The 17,283-nt window shown below is 32.6% G+C and overlaps 1 non-coding gene across 1 annotated transcript; it reads left to right on the top strand.

Moving 5' to 3' along the window:
• The first annotated feature begins 13,753 nt into the window (after positions 1–13,753).
• On the top strand, positions 13,754–13,827 carry Trnay-aua. Its single transcript has one exon. It is a non-coding gene; the product is annotated as a tRNA-Tyr (tRNA).
• Positions 13,828–17,283: the final 3,456 nt, after the last annotated feature.

Below are 17,283 nucleotides of genomic sequence, written 5' to 3'. Positions count from 1 at the left end.
GAGAGAGAAGGGAGAGAAAAAAGAGAGAGTGTGAGAGAGGGGGAATAGAAATTGAAAGTGAAAGAGAGTGATAAAAAGAAATAAATATGCAGAATTTTTAAAAACACAATTGTATATACAAGTTTCGCTGCGAGAAAATAAGTCTTTAAAAACACATTTATTTAATATAAACTTACAAACTTTTAAACATTCAATACAATAGTTCTATTAATGTATGTGTCTAGTTGGTTAGTGTAAGTAAAAGAGGGGTCTTGATGCTTAGCTTGATAGTTTACATCAGCATTTATTAAGTCGACCCCAGGCATAAGGACGATGTAATATACAGGGTGTTACAGGGTTAAGTATCAATACTGCCATGGTGGATTCAGTAAATGAAACGTAGTTCAATGCCACCAGGACGAGATTTCTATCTCGGCTCTTTCCTGAGATATTAACATTTTTGTGATTTTAGACTAAAATCGGTTTTATTCACTTAAAAACGTAATTTCTCAATTTTATTGGCATTAAAAGATAAATCTGACTTTATTTCGCAAACTACAATAAATCTTCCCCAAGATAACATTTCCGTTGAAAAATTAGGCTTTCGAATACACAATAGCCGCTCAAAGAATAACAAAAACCAAAATCCATGTTTTTTTGGAAATACTCAATTGTGGCTCGTGCAATGACTTTTTCATCAAAACTTTTGGAGATTTCACCAAAGTTGCCTTATTTTATAAGTATTCCAAGGATATACGCAGTTTTCCTTTTTTTAAAAACTTTTCGTGTAAATGAAACCTCCATTGCAAGGTTGAAAAACGTGATATCGAACCCAAAGAGAGCAGCGTCACAACATTGTACACGCCGTATTCTTAATGGAAACATTTTATTAGTTGGTAACAAAAATTAGATACATTCTTCTCGTGGCATGGCCAGGGAAGAGCCCTGATTTGACCCCACTATACAGGGTGTCCCCAATCGATTCAGCCACACTTCCACATCTTATAGGAAATCGAACGTTGAGTAGAAAAGGTCCTATTTACCTGTGTCCGAAATCCTTCAGCTCCGAGCTACAGGCAAAAAAACACGTTTTTTGACCTTATTCGTGAAATTGTTAGTAAACCGTTAGCCTGACCGTAAAACAGCTCGAAACATCTGTAGAGGATTAATTTCTGCGTCGAATGAGGTCAAAACCAACCTGATCGGCCGAAAATTTCATTTTTGGCGATTTTTCGAAGCTAGGTTCGAGTTTAAAGTTATTTAGCGAATTCTCCGTCACATTAGACGAACCCCAGTCCGATTCATGAAACATTCGAATTTTGGCTTATTTACTGCTTTTCTAATGTGAGGGAGAATTCGATCACCAACAAACGAGGTTTGTGACGGAGAATTTTTTGATAGGGTGTTCAAGTTGTGAACTTTCGATAATAATGTCAGAAATGGTGAATTTTATGTAGCCCTTCACCTCCTAACTTCGAAAAATCGACAAAAATGAAATTTTCGGCCGATCAGGCTGGTTTTAATCTTATTGACGCAGAAATTAATCCTCGACAGATGTTGTTTCGAGCTGTTTTACGGTCAGGCCAAAGGTTTACAAACAATTTCACGAATAAGGTTAAAAAACGTGGTTTTTCATAGTTTTTGCCTGTAGCTCGGAACTGAAGGGTTTGAGGACACAGGTTCGTAGGACCTTTTTTACTCAGCGTTCAATTTCCTATAAGATCTGGAAGTGTGGCTGAATCGATTGGGGCCATCTTGTATTTTTACATGTGGGGTACCCTGAAAAGTGCGGTGTATAGCACACCCATCGAAATGAGGCAACAGTTCATAGAGAAAATTGAAATCACTTATAATGACATGAGGGAAAGAAAGAAGGGAAATGGATCTGATTTATTTGTTTTAGTGAATCCACCATGGCAGAATTGACATTTAACCCTGTAACACCCTGTATAGTGTTGGGGAAGGTGGTGGTGGTGTTAATGATGGGGTGTGCGAGAGTGTTGGTGAGGCCGCGAATGAATTAGTGGAAATGTGAGATGTGGAATAATGTGTACGGGGGAGTGGAGATTTTTTATGAAGAATTTTTTTTTATGCACTAGTAATCAATCATTGAGGTCAATACTTATTAAAGGATGTCATATATGAAGAACATAAATATGATAGACGTATATAAATTTGTTTGTAAGTATTGTACAGATTTTATCATATAATCATAAATTACACGGCTAAACAGTTCTGCCTTCTGGGAAAAATATTCTCGAATATTGTCTGAAGTATGATCATGACGGCGTACTTTATTACAAAACGCTTTTTCGCTTTTAGCATAATGGCATTTATGTCACTTTATAAACATTCATTAGGAGTTGAGATCTAATGGAAATGTCGAAATTTATTAAATAAATTTTATAAACATTTATCTAAGAATGAAAATAGACATTTTTAAAATTTCCCCATGGATTACTTTAAATACAATCAATACAATGGGATTTTTTTTTCTTATAATGTAATTTTGAATAATGTCCTCTATGCATAACTATATTTTAGAAAAATGTTTTTAAAGAAGAATTGTTGATTTTCTTTCAAATAACCAAATTATTACCTATTTGGAATTAAATCATGGAAATCTTCAGAAGATGCACATTTTGAGCCTTTCGATTTCATGTCAAAACCTCTTAACAATAAAAATAAAATCGTACGATTGTTTTGGATATCTCAATGCCATTTGATTCTGTATACGAGGCAATATTCCTGGAAAAACGTTTCAATATTGGTATCAAAGTACCAGTTCATAATTTCATTAAATCACATTTGTAAAATAAAACTAAAAAAAAAAAAAGAGCCAAACTTTTAGCTATCCCACTTGTATCAATGGCGTTCCACTGGGAAGTGTTTTAGGGAGTGGAATAATTTTCTTAAGCTAAAACTTTAAAGGATAACACGTTAAACTAAAACTTCTGTGACAAAATACTGGCATTCGAAGATGATATAGTTATAGTTTTTTTCTGGTAAGAATTACGATGTTATGCTAAAAACATCTATGATAAAATAACAATAATTCAAAAATTATTAGGTAGTAATTTTTTACTTTCAAAACACTTGAAACTAAAATCATTATTTTAGTGTCTAAAATCAAAACAGTTTAATTAAAAATATAGCGTTCCTTTTTTGTGTAATTTCAGTAATTGCTTGATTATAGTCTTTTTTTTTGGCTGGGTCTTCCGACATCTAGGTCATTTCAGCCCCCAACTAAGTCTATATCGTATACCCGTTCAAACACTACATTCATACACTTACTACAGTACACTCATTCCGTTTGGTCGGTGGAGTACTTGATATTCCTCCACCGAAATATACTTCGGTATATTTAAACTAAACTAGATTTGGGTTGTTGGGGTACTTTTATAAATATTCCGCCATCGACCCCGAACACACACTCACTCGCTTTCTTCGTTCGAGGGGCGATGACGGCCTCACCCCTCACCATTCACGCTAATAAATACATGCACTCAGACAAAACATATAGACACAACACATAAGACATACTATATACAATAAAAAACCCAATTTCTTCTAAGGAGCCTTTTTAAAACAAGTTAAACGTTTGGAAATAATTTTTGATAATAAATTTAAATTTAGTTTTCATATTGACGGTTTGGTAAGAAAGTTTAGAAAATTATTTAATATATTTAAAATTTTATAAAATATTCTTCAGTCAGATAAAATTATGTTAGTTTATTTTGCATTAGCACATTCCTTGATACAATATTGGATCCTAGATGATCAATATAGTTTAGGGAGGTATCGCAAAATCTACAATTTCTACAGTAATTACTGCGCAAAATTCTATAATAAAAGTATTACTAATTAAACATAGAAATACAGAAAAACTAAATTGATTTTACATTGTTAAAAGTGAAACAATTATTTATGATGTATTCATGTCTTCGTATTTGTAAGCCTAAAATTTTACTTACTTTGGACTTCAAGTACACTACATGAACAAATGCGCTCATAAAATTTATTGTTCCTAAAGTAAACACTTCAATGCATTATAACAATGCATGTAATGTAGCATTAAGATTCATTATAACCAAATTGATATAAATTTTTTTCCTCTATGATAAATTTAATTTTTTTTTAAATATATGCAATTTAAGAAGATAAATTATTATAAGTAACATATTAATAACATATTTTTTTTAAATTACACAATAATCAAATAAATTTTACACTTCTCCCGCTAATTCGTTTTATTCTGTTTTTGTTTATTTTTGTGATGCAAACAACTATTTGTGAGCTCGCAACGCGTGCTTCAAGCTCAAATTAAACTTACTACCTACGTTACTGAGAACAGGCTGTTTGTTTTAATTATTTTCATAATTTTTTGTCCTCCATTCTAATTTCATTTTTATTTCTTAAAATAATGTATTTAGTGAATAGCAAATAAATTCATTTTTGTCTTAAACTACGCCTAAATCGTTTGACCGTGTACTTGACAAGTACGGGCCGTCAGAAATCTCGTTGGTACACAATACCATTTGGCTGATGATACCTCTTTTTCGCTCAGTTGTGATAATTTGACAACCGGTCTAAATGCAAATAAAAAACGCCTTAAATTAGAAAATTTATTTTAACAATAACGGCCTGAAACTTAATAATAAAAAGACAAAAATTCTAGGTCTCGGACTAAAGGACATGCTTCCAGGTCCTGAATATCTGGAGTTCGTTTCAATTTCCGATGTCCAGATTAATTATAAATTAAAATCTGTCTCTCACTATAAAAAAATAATTAAATTATAGTTCATATTTATTACGATATAATCAAGAATCAAAGAAAACTTTAATCAATGCATACTATTGCTGTGTTCATGCGCATTATTATTAGTTATGCAATATTCGTACGGGGTCACTCAGCTTCATCTAAAATGATTTTCTCCAGCTAAAGAATCATTATGATGTCGATTGCAGAAATGCATTTAAAATTCCAGAAATACTCACATCACGTTTATATAGTTTTAATTATATTAGATACGTTTATTATAATTACACCAAATTGCGTAAAGTAAAGGATGATAAAAACTGCAATACTAGGAAAGGATACTTTTTTAAATTCCCTAGGAGGATATTGAATAATTCATGTAACTATCTAAATTATTGGACGTTTAAATTTTGCAATACTTTGCCAATAAGCATAATTTATTTACACGTTCCTTGAGGCAAAACACAATATGGATTTGGATTTATATAGGCTAGACTCCGCACATGTACGTACAATACATAGACACACGTGTGCCAAGTTGAGTCTATTCGCTTCTCGTAGACCACTGGTAAGTCCAGCTGTTCCAATTATAGTAAATTGCCGGTAGACTGGAGAATCACTTACCCCGGGTTTTGGCAGTCCAGGGGTAGACTTCGGGCTTCTCCGTCCAGCCCCGAGGTTGGGCTCAAGGGGCTGCTCCCAACGCTCAGTTCCTAAGACCAAACCATTCACACACTGTTAGATATATTTTTTTTATTTACATACTATTCAATCAGTTAGGATGGTGGGGTACTTGATTTTCACATCATAGTTTTATAGATATTATATAACTCATCTAATTGACTGTCGATGTAGTTATTAGTTTTCTGTGTGCTTAGACTTTTATTCAAGCCCTTACTTATAATATATAGGTAGTATCAAATAGATGGACAATGGATTTTTTAAGAAAGTATGTTAAAAAATTCGTATTATTTTCTAAAATTCTCTTTCGCTCTTATTCTTTTTCTCTCTCCTTCCTCTCACTCAATCTCTCTTTCTCCCACACTCCCTCTCTCTAGTTCCACCTTTCTTATCCTTTTCTCTCTCTCTCTCTCTCTCTCTTTCTCTTTCTCTCTCTCTCTCCCTCTCTTTCTCCCTCTCTCTTCATTTACTAGATAGATTTATTTTTAAATTTTTTAAGAAAATATGTTACAATTTCGTATTATTTTTAAAAATTCTCTTTCGTTCTTATTCTTTTTCTCTCTCCTTCCTCTCACTCAATCTCTCTTTCTCCCACCCTCCCTCTCTCTAGTTCCACCTTTTTTATCCCTATTTCTCTCTCTCTCTCTCTCTCTCTCTCTCTCTCTCTCTCTCTCTCTCTCTCTCTCTCGCTCTCTCTCCCACTCACTTAACTTACTAGATAGATTTTTAGATTTATTTTTAGATTTTTTAAGATAGTATGTTACAATTTCGTATTATTTTTAAAATTCTCTTTCGTTCTTATTCTTTTTCTCTCTCCTTCCTCTCACTCAATCTCTTTCTCCCACCCTCCCTCTCTCTAGTTCCACCTTTCTTATCCCTATTTCTCTCTAGATAGATAGATAGATTTATTTTTAAATTTTTTAAGAAAATATGTTAAAATTTCGTATTATTTTTTAAAATTCTCTTTCGTTCTTATTCTTTTTCCCTCTCCTTCTTTTCACTCACTCTCTCTTCCTTTCTCTCTCTCCCTCCCCCTCTTTATCAAGTTCCACCTTTCTTATCTCTTTTCTCTCTCTCTCGCTCTCTCTCTCACTCACTTAAATTACTAGATAGATTTTTAGATTTTTTAAGATAGTATGTTACAATTTCGTATTATTCTAAAATTCTCTTTCGTTCTTATTCTTTTTCTCTCCCCTTCCTCTCACTCAATCTCTCTTTCTTTATCTTCCTCCCTCCCCCTCTCTTTCTAGTTCTACCTTTCTTATCCCTATTTCTCTCTCTCTCTCTCTCTCTCTCTCTCTCTCTCTCTCTCTCTCTCTCTCTCTCTTAATTTACTAGATAGATTTTTAGATTTATTTTTAAATTTTTTAAGAAAGTTTGTTAAAATTTTGTATTATTTTCTAAAATTCTCTTTCGTTCTTATTCTTTTTCTCTCTCCTTCTTTTCACTCCTCACTCTCTCTTTCTTTCTCTCCCTCCCTCCCCCTCTCTCTCAAGTTCCGCCTTTCTTATATCTTTTCTCTCTCTCACTCTCTCTCTCTCTCTCTCTCTCTCTCTCTCTCTCTCTCTCTCTCTCTCTCTCTCTCTCTCTCTCAATTTACCAGATAGATTTTTAGATTTTTTAAAAAGGTATGTTAAAATTTTTTTATTATTTTCAAAAATTCTCTTTCGTTCTTTTTCCCTCTCCTGCCTCTCATTCACTCTCTCTCTCTCTCTTTCTTTCTCTCTCTCCCTCCCTCCTCTCTCTAGTTCCACCTTTCTTATATCATTTTTCTCTTTCTCTCTTATTATAATAAACAATTGAAGCATAATTGAATAATTAAATAAAGGGAAATAATCAAATTTAACATCGTATCGTTGTTTTTTCTAAAATATCTTACCCAAAAATAAAATTACAAATTACACATAGAAAAATGTGTTTTACCAATCAAAAAATAATTATTAAGTTTTTCATGTTTTCTGGGTAAGATATTTAAAAAAACAATACTATTTTAAATTTGATTATTTCCCTTTATTTATTTATTTAATTAGGCATAAATTGTTTATTGTAATAAGAGAGAAAGAGAAAAAAGAGATAAGAAAGATGGAACTAGAGGGAGGTTCAAACACGAATAAATTAATAATAATTTTCTGATTAGAAAAACACATTTTTCTGTGTGTAATTTGTAATTTTATTAGATAATCACCAACACAATAATAAAAATATGTCTGTATTTCTTATAATTCGAGAAAATAAAAAATGTAATACAAATTCATTTTTTTGTTTAAATAAATGGTGAATCTTTTTGTTGATCTGTGAAAATTTCAGTTTGTATCTATATTTCTCTGATATTTCGTTCCTATATACAAACGATGTAACACATATGAAACACGGTCAAGGATATCTACATACATTTGATTTTTAATTTTTACGTTTCCGAGAATTAGGGAGGTGCTTCACGGCTTCACCGTCCGGTTGAAATTCACCGGAGGATTCAATTTCTCACCTCCTTGAAATTCAAATTTTTCGCGTCCAAGTCAGTCGAGAAGCCGTCTGAATTAATAAATTTTTCATTTCAATTATGCTTCTGGAATTCCGAGACAAGCGGCTTCGTCCGACTAATAGTGAATTCTCCCAATTTTGTCTAACTGCGAAATATTTTCGTCCGACATTAAACCAGTCGCATCATCATTTCTATTTCAGAACTATATTTCAAATTCGTATTCTTTTTAACTTCTGATTCTGCCTTAAACAGAGGTTTGGAAATTGCCAGCTTAACTATCAGTTCCCCTGGCTCTTCAACTTTTTATAGTTGTACATGTGATAAGTTACGAACACCTTTCCGGCCTCCTAACTGTAGTTTGTAAGTGGTTATTATTATCTATATCAGTGGTATTTTAACTCACTAAACTTAGGTTAATGTTTGTAATAGGATGAATGAATTAGTACGCAAAATCGAATTAGGGCAATTTAGCCACGTGTTGAAGGGTCAATTATTACAGACGGCAATGAAGCCTACAGGACCCATCTAGAAGGGAACCAATATCACCAAAACCAATATTTTTTATTCTTAAAAACATAATTTAATCAACAGTCCAATAATATATTCCTACGACCAGTAGGAATTTAATTATTTAATTAATTTCACCAATTTCTTGGTCCGCTTGACCAATTAATATATTACAATTAATTAAGGTTTTTAGTTGAGATAAAAAAGAGATGAAAAATGGCATAAAGGAGGGAAAATTCAAAAGGTGCGGTTGAGATGGTGTCCGAGTGGATCGAGGTCACGATAGCTCAAGTGGTAGAGCAGCGGCGTATCAAGACGAAGGTCGTGGGTTCGAATCCCGCTCGTGCCATTGACTTTTTAAACTCAACCATATTTTGCATAAATCAATTAAAATAATTACTTTGGTTAATAGGTTCGATGAATCATATATAAATTTAATTACTTAAAATGAGTATGATAAAGAGGACAGTTAACACTACCTTATACCACTTCTACATTTCCTTGTTTATTAGTGTTCAGAAGCCAAATATACAAAATATTTAATTACTTTTAAGTTTTTATTTTGTGTGGTGTTTAGTGACCGGTGATTAATTATTATTTGGAGGTCGTGAAATACGGTCTGGTGTGACGTAGGTTTTAACGTGGCACTCTCAACACGACTCACAATAGTAACACATGTACACAGAAAACAAACACTTTGAGCCCTGAAGATGATCTCAATAAAGATCGAAACGTTGTCACGATAAAGAAAATGTTTTTCTAAAACCTAACCTCTTTATTGAGATCATCATGAGGGCTCAAAGTGTTTGTTTTCTGTGTCATTATTGTGCGTCGAGTTGAGAGTGCTTCTTTTCAAAAGACACATTTTAAATATAGAAATCAGTACCAACATTAAAAACATTAAGACACTACACAAAAATTACACCAATTAAAACTCAGTGCCGCCAACATAATACCTGCAGACACCATAAAACGGGCTGTCTGAACACGACACACAATAATAAGACATCTACACAGAAAACAAACACTTTGAGCTCTGATGATGATTTCAATAAAGATCGAAACGTTGACACGATAAATAATATTTTTTTCTAAAACCTACGTCACACCAGACCGCATCTCACTGCCTACAAATAATTGTTATTTTGTTACGCTTGTATTAACTGACATTGCCAATTTATTTAAATAAATGTAAATAGAACGTAGCCGATGCTGAGGAGGATTGGAATATGTCCCAATCTCATAGAGAGGGTAAAAAGAATCCTGTGGGGATCATTGCTTAATTACTAGCACATAATGTTAAATTTTTATAACATAAATTTTAAATATTATACATATTACGTAAGTACAGGAAGTAATTATTTATTCTGGGTACAGTACTCGATTACTGTGGGTCTTGTGCAAGTTTTAATTATTTTATTCTTAAGATTTTCCTTTAAAAACGTTTCGTGCCATTAAACTTTTCCTTTAAAGTTCCCCAAGGGGGAAAAAAGTGGAGTTGATCGAGTGAGCCAGGCCAGGGGATCTTCTCGGCCAATCTTTCTGAAAACATTTCCCGAAAGGAAAAAAACGAGCAGGGCGCCCTTTCTGCTAACACCGTAGTTTAATGGAATTTCTTTTATAATATGACGGGTTTATGTTAAGATATTACTAAAAACGTCAGTCAATGTTTTTTTTGACAATGATACTGCCACGTTGTACCTTAGTCGGGTTCGCGAATTCTGTGCATCCTTGCAGTTTTCGTCTGTCAGACTCACAATCAGGCCATGAAAAATCTTACTATGAAAGATGCTATAAAAAGTAAAAAGTGAACAAAAATTTTGAAGTATAACACATTAATAATTCAAACAATAATTAATTTTAAAAATAAGAGGAGAATAATTCAAAACTAACAGGACACCATTCCTGCCAAAAAGTACATTCCTATCACTAGGTTTAATGCATGTTTTGTTCATTAAAATAGAAAGAGCTTTTATTAAGCTACAAACTACTATACCATAAACATCTATCCATAGGATTTAAAAAAAACACATGTTTTGTTTATAACTCGCCCAACTTTGCAGCCTAGTCGATATCGATCATTTTTTGTCAGCTTATGCTATTTTGATCTTGTTTGTGACACAATTTAGCCCAACGTTGGTTGACCAAATTTTCTACTTTATGAAATTATAAAAATTAAAAGTTTTAGACAAATAGCTTTGTACCGGTGTGATTGATATTTGCAGCATGTTGGTGTTTACTATTGTAAATATACAGCCCTTTTTTCTCCTTTATCTTTTCTTCTTATCTAAGCCGTCCAAATCATGGAATTAGAGTTATTTTAAGGTATAATTAAACAAATAGAAAATTAATTTCCTTATACTGAAGAAGAGGGTTGCGCAACCATGTTTAAAAATCAGGAAGGGGTCATGAACTTAGAAAGTAAAGTTATGACAGACCGTCCACGATGTTTTGGAAGCAGCTGTTGCCTGTTACTGCTGATATGCGAACAAGAAGCTTGCGTCGAAATTTTCAAGTTTCAAACGCTACTTTGAAGTTGAACCGTCGCTTGTGAAACATTGCCATTAAGTTCTCAGCTTCTTTTCCGAATTATGCCTCACTAGGGAGGAAATTTGTGAAACTCTCTTGAAAAATCCTAATGATTTGTTTTAAAATGTTTTAAAGAAAAGTACTAAAACCGCACTATAGATCACTTTACGGTAAAGTAAAACCATACTTAATAACTTAAAATATTGTCTATATTGTCGAAAGAAATCAAAGGTCAAAAAATTACGAAAGGAACAATTATAAAAAAAGAAAATGTATATACGTATTATTATTAAAAACACTTAATAAATATTAACGTTATATGTAATCTTACCAAATCTAGCCTAATCCTAAGTCTGTTTAACTTAATCTGTCAAGAAACCATAAACACTAACCCTAATCTCACCGGTCCCTATCCTACCTAACCATTATTAATAGAACCGAACCCAACATGACCTAACCTAACCCAACACATCAACACGAGTATTGCCAAAAACTTTGCAAATTTTTGTGTATCCTGGCTAAAAACATATCTACGTTAAATCAAAGGGATGTTAATTTAAGAAAACTTACCTAACCTAACCTGTTCTTATGCCTAACCCTGACCTTACCCGTCTTTAACCCTCTAGCTAACTATTCTTAAACTTCACAACCCAACCCATGTGCACACAACGTATATCCTAAAAAAAGTTCCATGTTAAAATAAAAACGGGGTTATAGTTTTAATAAACCATACCTACCCTAACTCTTTATAACCATAACCAATCCTAAACTAACCTAACCTTAACCCTACCTAACCTAACCCGTCCTTAATCCCACTTAACTATTCCTAACCTAACAAAACCCAACCCATGGGTTCTTTTTGTTAACGTAAAAATTAATGTTCCACAACTAATAAACGTAGTTATTTAATGGAATGTAGATCTTCAGTTAAATATGTTTAAGCAACCTCCTTCCATAACCATTCTTAATGTAACCTAACCTTAATCCTACCTATTCTAACCTGCCTCTTCTAAACTCTTCCTAACCTAACCCAACTCTCCATGTAACGGGAAATCTAGGACGCGAATGTTGCCACACAAGTCCAAAATCTTATCCATTTTAATTAAAAACGAGATGCGACACAGCTCTACACATATATGTTTAATGTAATCTATAGATCTTCAGTTAATATGTTTAAAAAACCTTTCTTAACCTAACCCTCCATTAACCCTATCTACGTTCACCTGTCCTTAAACCGAACACTACCCTTAATCTAAACCATCCGAATCTAAATAATTATTCCTCACCTTACCTAGCCTAACTTCACACTTCATGTAACACGAAAACGACGCGAAAATTGGCACATAAAAACTTTTATGCATCCATTCCAAAATCATATTCATGCTAAATTAAAAATGGTATGTTACACAGCTCATACACTTATAGATTTAATATAATCTTCAATTAAATATGTATTAAAAAGATGACCTGTCCTAACTCACCTTAACCATAACCATTCCTAAACCAACCTAATCTTACTTAACCCAACCCATGGATGGGCTCGTCCTGAAACGCGTACCCACGACGCGAAAATTGACAAACAAAAGCCGTTTGTGTATCGAGTCCAAAACATAGTCATGCTGAATCAAAAACGGGATGTTATACAGCTAATAAATGTAGATATTTATTAATCTTTATGCAAGATATTGGTTGAGATAAACAAGTCAGTGTCACGCGCGGGGTGTGAACCCACGACCTTCGGCTAAATACGCCGCTGCTCTACCAATTGAGCTCGGTATAGCAGCGGCGTATTTAGCCGAAGGTCGTGGGTTCGAATCCCGCTCGTGACACTGACTTTGTTATCTCCACCAAGACCTTGAATAAAGATTAATTAATTGAAAGTTGTTATTTGGTCAATCGTACCACGAATTTTCTTTGCGAAATAAATCTGTTCAACCTAGTTCAATACAGTTTTAACTAGTTTTACATTTTAGCAAATGTAATTATTTATTTCGTACGAAAGTGCACTCACAAAGGAAATCTACGGACGTTTGACCATTGAATTTATTAAAAAAATTTTCTCTAATAATAGTCCGACTTATATTACAAAAATGTACGTGTGTGATCCTGCCTGCAGACCATATTAGCCATGATAAAAAAGTAATTTATTAAATAATTTTTTAATGTATTTTTCTGCCTTTGTTATGTATTTCAAGATTATATCGATTGATACATTTTTGGACGTAGATTAAAATATTTAAAAAAAAGAAGAATCATAGTAAATCAGTCACGAAAAACCGGCTTGAGTACAAATTTTAGCTAAAATAAAATATAAAAAAAAAATTTTTCGAATTTTTTCCAAAACTAAACAGGCTAATGATTTTTTTAAAACCACAGCAGTATTGTTAACATCGAAAAGCCTCCGCTTTGATCTACATAAATTTTTATAGGGGTTTGGAATCCAATGAACTGCACGTAGTGTCATAAATTTGGGTTCTGTAAATAAATAAGAACTTAAGATAAAAAATAAAAATTTTGAAACGTTTTTGTTGAGATCCAAACTTACAGTGTAAAAATAGAGAAATTAAGGTTTTAAACGGTTGTAATAACCAATTTATGATTATTAGACTAATTTACCAAATTACTTATTTCAATTAATTATTTTTTTATGTAAGGTCATGGTTGAAATGAAAAAGTTGAAACCTTCGGCTCAATACGCCCCTGCTCTACCATTTGAGCTATCGTGACTTATTCAAAAATTGAAAAAAGGAAAAAAAAGAGGGAAAATTCGAAAAGCTGTAAGTTGAAATGGCGAGTTGGTGTCCGAGTGGATCAAAGTCACGATAGCTCAAGTGGTTAGACCAGCGGCGTATAGAGCCGAAGGTCGTGGGTTCGAATCCCGCTCGTGACACTGACTTTTTTATCTCAACCAATACCTTGCATAAAGATTAATTAATTGAAAGATGCTATTTGGTCAATCGGATCACGAAATTTAATGAATTTAGTAGATATTTATTCAAACCCTAACCCTATTTTTGTATAAGGAAAGAAAATACTCTTTTATAGAAAGCAATGGAAATTAAAGGACACTATTCTGGATAAAAAAAGAAATTAAAGGACACTTTTGTTTGAAAATTAAATACAATGAAAAATGACACAATTTAGTACATAATAAAATATATGAAAAAAATTAGATATACTTTTCTTATACTTATTATTCTTTTAATAATAGTACTTTTCAATACATACAAAATAAAAGTGTAAGAAGAAAGGCTTATTTTATATCAGAAATTTAATAAAACTAAAGGTCTACAGTACATTTATATAATAAAAAGGTTATCATCGTTCTTTTTATCAATTTTTATATTTGTACATTATAATTACATTATTAAATTTTATATTTATATTTTAAAAGCCGTAATAACTCATATTATAGAGTAGTTATTTAGCGACCAAATTTGTGAAAACCGAACGAGTTTTCTTTCATATTTTTAACTAAGTTATTAGTCAAAATACTCAAATAAATTACACAAAATTCGCAAAATCTGATCCATGAAGAATATAAAAAGTAGACCTTTAGGTAGGTACAAATATAAAATTTAATAATGTAATAATGTAATTATAATGTACAAATATAAAAATTGATAAAAAGAACGATGATAACCTTGCAAAGGTGGGAAGATAAATTAAATGGATTATTATTGAGGACACTAATAATTAAAATAATATAAGTGATTAGTAATAAGCATTTAACACCTTATAAAATAAAATTAACATAAAATCTCTTTATTTTTTCTCTCTCTCTTTCTTTCTCTTTTTTTGCTCCTCTCCCTTACCCTTTTTTTCTTTCTTTCTCCAACTTTCTCATTCTCTCTCTCTCCCTCTTTCTCGCATTCTCTTTTTTCTATCTATCTTCTTTTTCTCTTTCTTTCTACGTCCTATTGTAGCTCTTCCTTTTTCTCACTTTCTGTCTGTCAGTCTGTCTGTCTGTCTCTCTCTCTCTCTCTCTCTCTCTCTCTCTCTCTCTCTCTCACTCTCTCTCTCTCTCTCACTTTCTTTACCTTTGTATTTCTCTCTCCCTCTCCCTCTCTCCATCATCTATTCTCTTAATTGATATAACAATGATAACAATTCAGTTCAGTTACAATAAAAGAACAATACTTAAATACTTTTCGAGTTAAGCGAAAAAGGTATAATCCGCATAAAGAAGCGGGCAATTATCAAAGTTCGGGTAAGTTTTTTAAGCTGGAAAAACCAAACATTGTCGTGAAAAACAAATTTTTTTACAGAGAATGAACTGTGCTGTATTCCCTGGGTGATTTGGTTCCAGGCAGCCGTTGTTAAAGCAAATGAATAACTTAAACAGCTCGACACGGATTTTTATTTCCGTTTACAAGAACACCGGCATAGAGAACAACCACTTTACAATATACCTTTCACATATTATTTCCAATTAAGATTCCATGGGATGTGCTACGAGTAGGTTGCCTTAGCCACTAAGCCTCCCGGGTCACCCTGGTTTAATGATCAGTGAAGACGATTTGTTAAAAACTAGGCTGTACGATTTTATGCTTTAACGTAACACAGGATTTCAGTAAATAGTGAAAAAAAAAAGATGTAAACGGGTTTAAGATGGCAACTCTATGGCAGGACGGATTAAGGTGGCAGCTAAAATGAAAAGGAGATTAAGCATGGTTTTCCATGGAAGAATTTTTCGAATCGAGGGGAGATTTTAGCCAGGCTGAGGGATTTTTATTATCCGCATTATCTTCTTTTTCTTAAAGTTAATCGGCCATGTAAAATCTCAGGTTTAAAAACACCGGCCTTGAATTTACAGCGAGGGAAATGCCTCTCGTATTGAAAATCCTAAATGTTCATTGTTAAGACCACTGAATTAAATATTATTTTCAAATTTTAGTCAACTACAGTACTAAATAAAAAGTTTATTTTAAAAGATTGCATTGATCCTGCCAATATTGCTTCAACTTTTTTTTTGCTATTCATCAGTTATTATTTATTTCTTAAGGATGAAAGATTCTTCGCATTAATTATTACATTTAAGAATCTAATTAAATGAGAGGTATTCATGCAAACTATACTAATCATGTTAAGTTTTATGATCTAAGTGTGCTATTTCAAATCTAGACGCTTTAATTACGCGGTAGTGTGTTAACCGAGGTGTTAGTGTGCTATTTCGTATACCCTTATAACGTTAGACTTTGATATATTGAGTACGTCTGAGATGCTTATTAACAAAACTGTTATTAAAAGAAACAGAAAAGAAGAAGCACGTTGAGAGAAGGGGGATCTAAAAAGGATAAAATTTCATTTCTCAAACTGTTTCCGTTTTAATGGATTTTAGTTCATTAAAATAAAAAGAACTTCTCATAAGTTAACATCCATCAATAGTAGTTAAAAGAAAGGCATATATTTGGTTTATACCTAGCCCAACATTGCTGCTTGAACGGTTTAGATAATCTAATAAAAAAAAAATAATAATAATAATTGTCATTAACTATATTTGCAGAATGCAAAAACATTTAAGTATTTAGCCCAAAAATATATCTACGAAATGTTCTACAACTAGATCCACCAAATTAGATCTTAATGTCTACAGATCTACAGATTTTTAAGAAACCTAACCTAACCCTCCTAAACGTAAACATTCCAAACTAACTTAACTTTAACCCTACCTAATCTAACCTGTCCCTAATCCCAACACTCAACCTAACCTAACTCTACCTAATCATTCCTAACCTTTTCTAACCTAACCCAACACACCATGTAACGCGAAATCTACAACAGGAAAATTTCCACAGAAAATCATTTGTGTATCCAGCCCAAGATCATATATATTTAAATTAAAGACGGGATGTTACACAAATACATCACTTAGATATTTGTTGTAATCTGTAGATCTTCTGATTTTTAAGAAACCTAACCTAACCTTCCTAAAGGTACCATTCCAAAACTAACTTAACTTTAACCCTACCTAATCTAAACTGTCCCTAATCCCAACACTCAACCTAACCTAACTCTACCTAATCATTAACCTTTTCTAACTTAACCCAACACACCATGTAACACGAAATCTACGACAGGAAAATTTCCACACAAAATCATGTGTGTATCCAGCCCAAGATCATATATATTTAAATTAAAGACGGGATGTTACACCAATACATCACTTAGATATTTGTTGTAATCTGTAGATCTTCAGATTTTTAAAAAACCCAACCTATCCTAACCCCCCTAAACGTAACCATTCCAAAACTAACTTAACATTAACCCTATCTAATCTAACCTGTCCCTAACCCTAATACCCAACCTAACCTAACGCAACCTAATCATTCCTAACCTTTTCTTA

Source organism: Cimex lectularius, unplaced genomic scaffold (assembly GCF_000648675.2).
Source record: "Cimex lectularius strain Harlan isolate CLEC.00 unplaced genomic scaffold, Clec_2.1 scaffold154, whole genome shotgun sequence".
Lineage (NCBI taxonomy): Eukaryota > Metazoa > Arthropoda > Insecta > Hemiptera > Cimicidae > Cimex > Cimex lectularius.
This window is presented reverse-complemented; position numbering and strand designations above follow the sequence as displayed.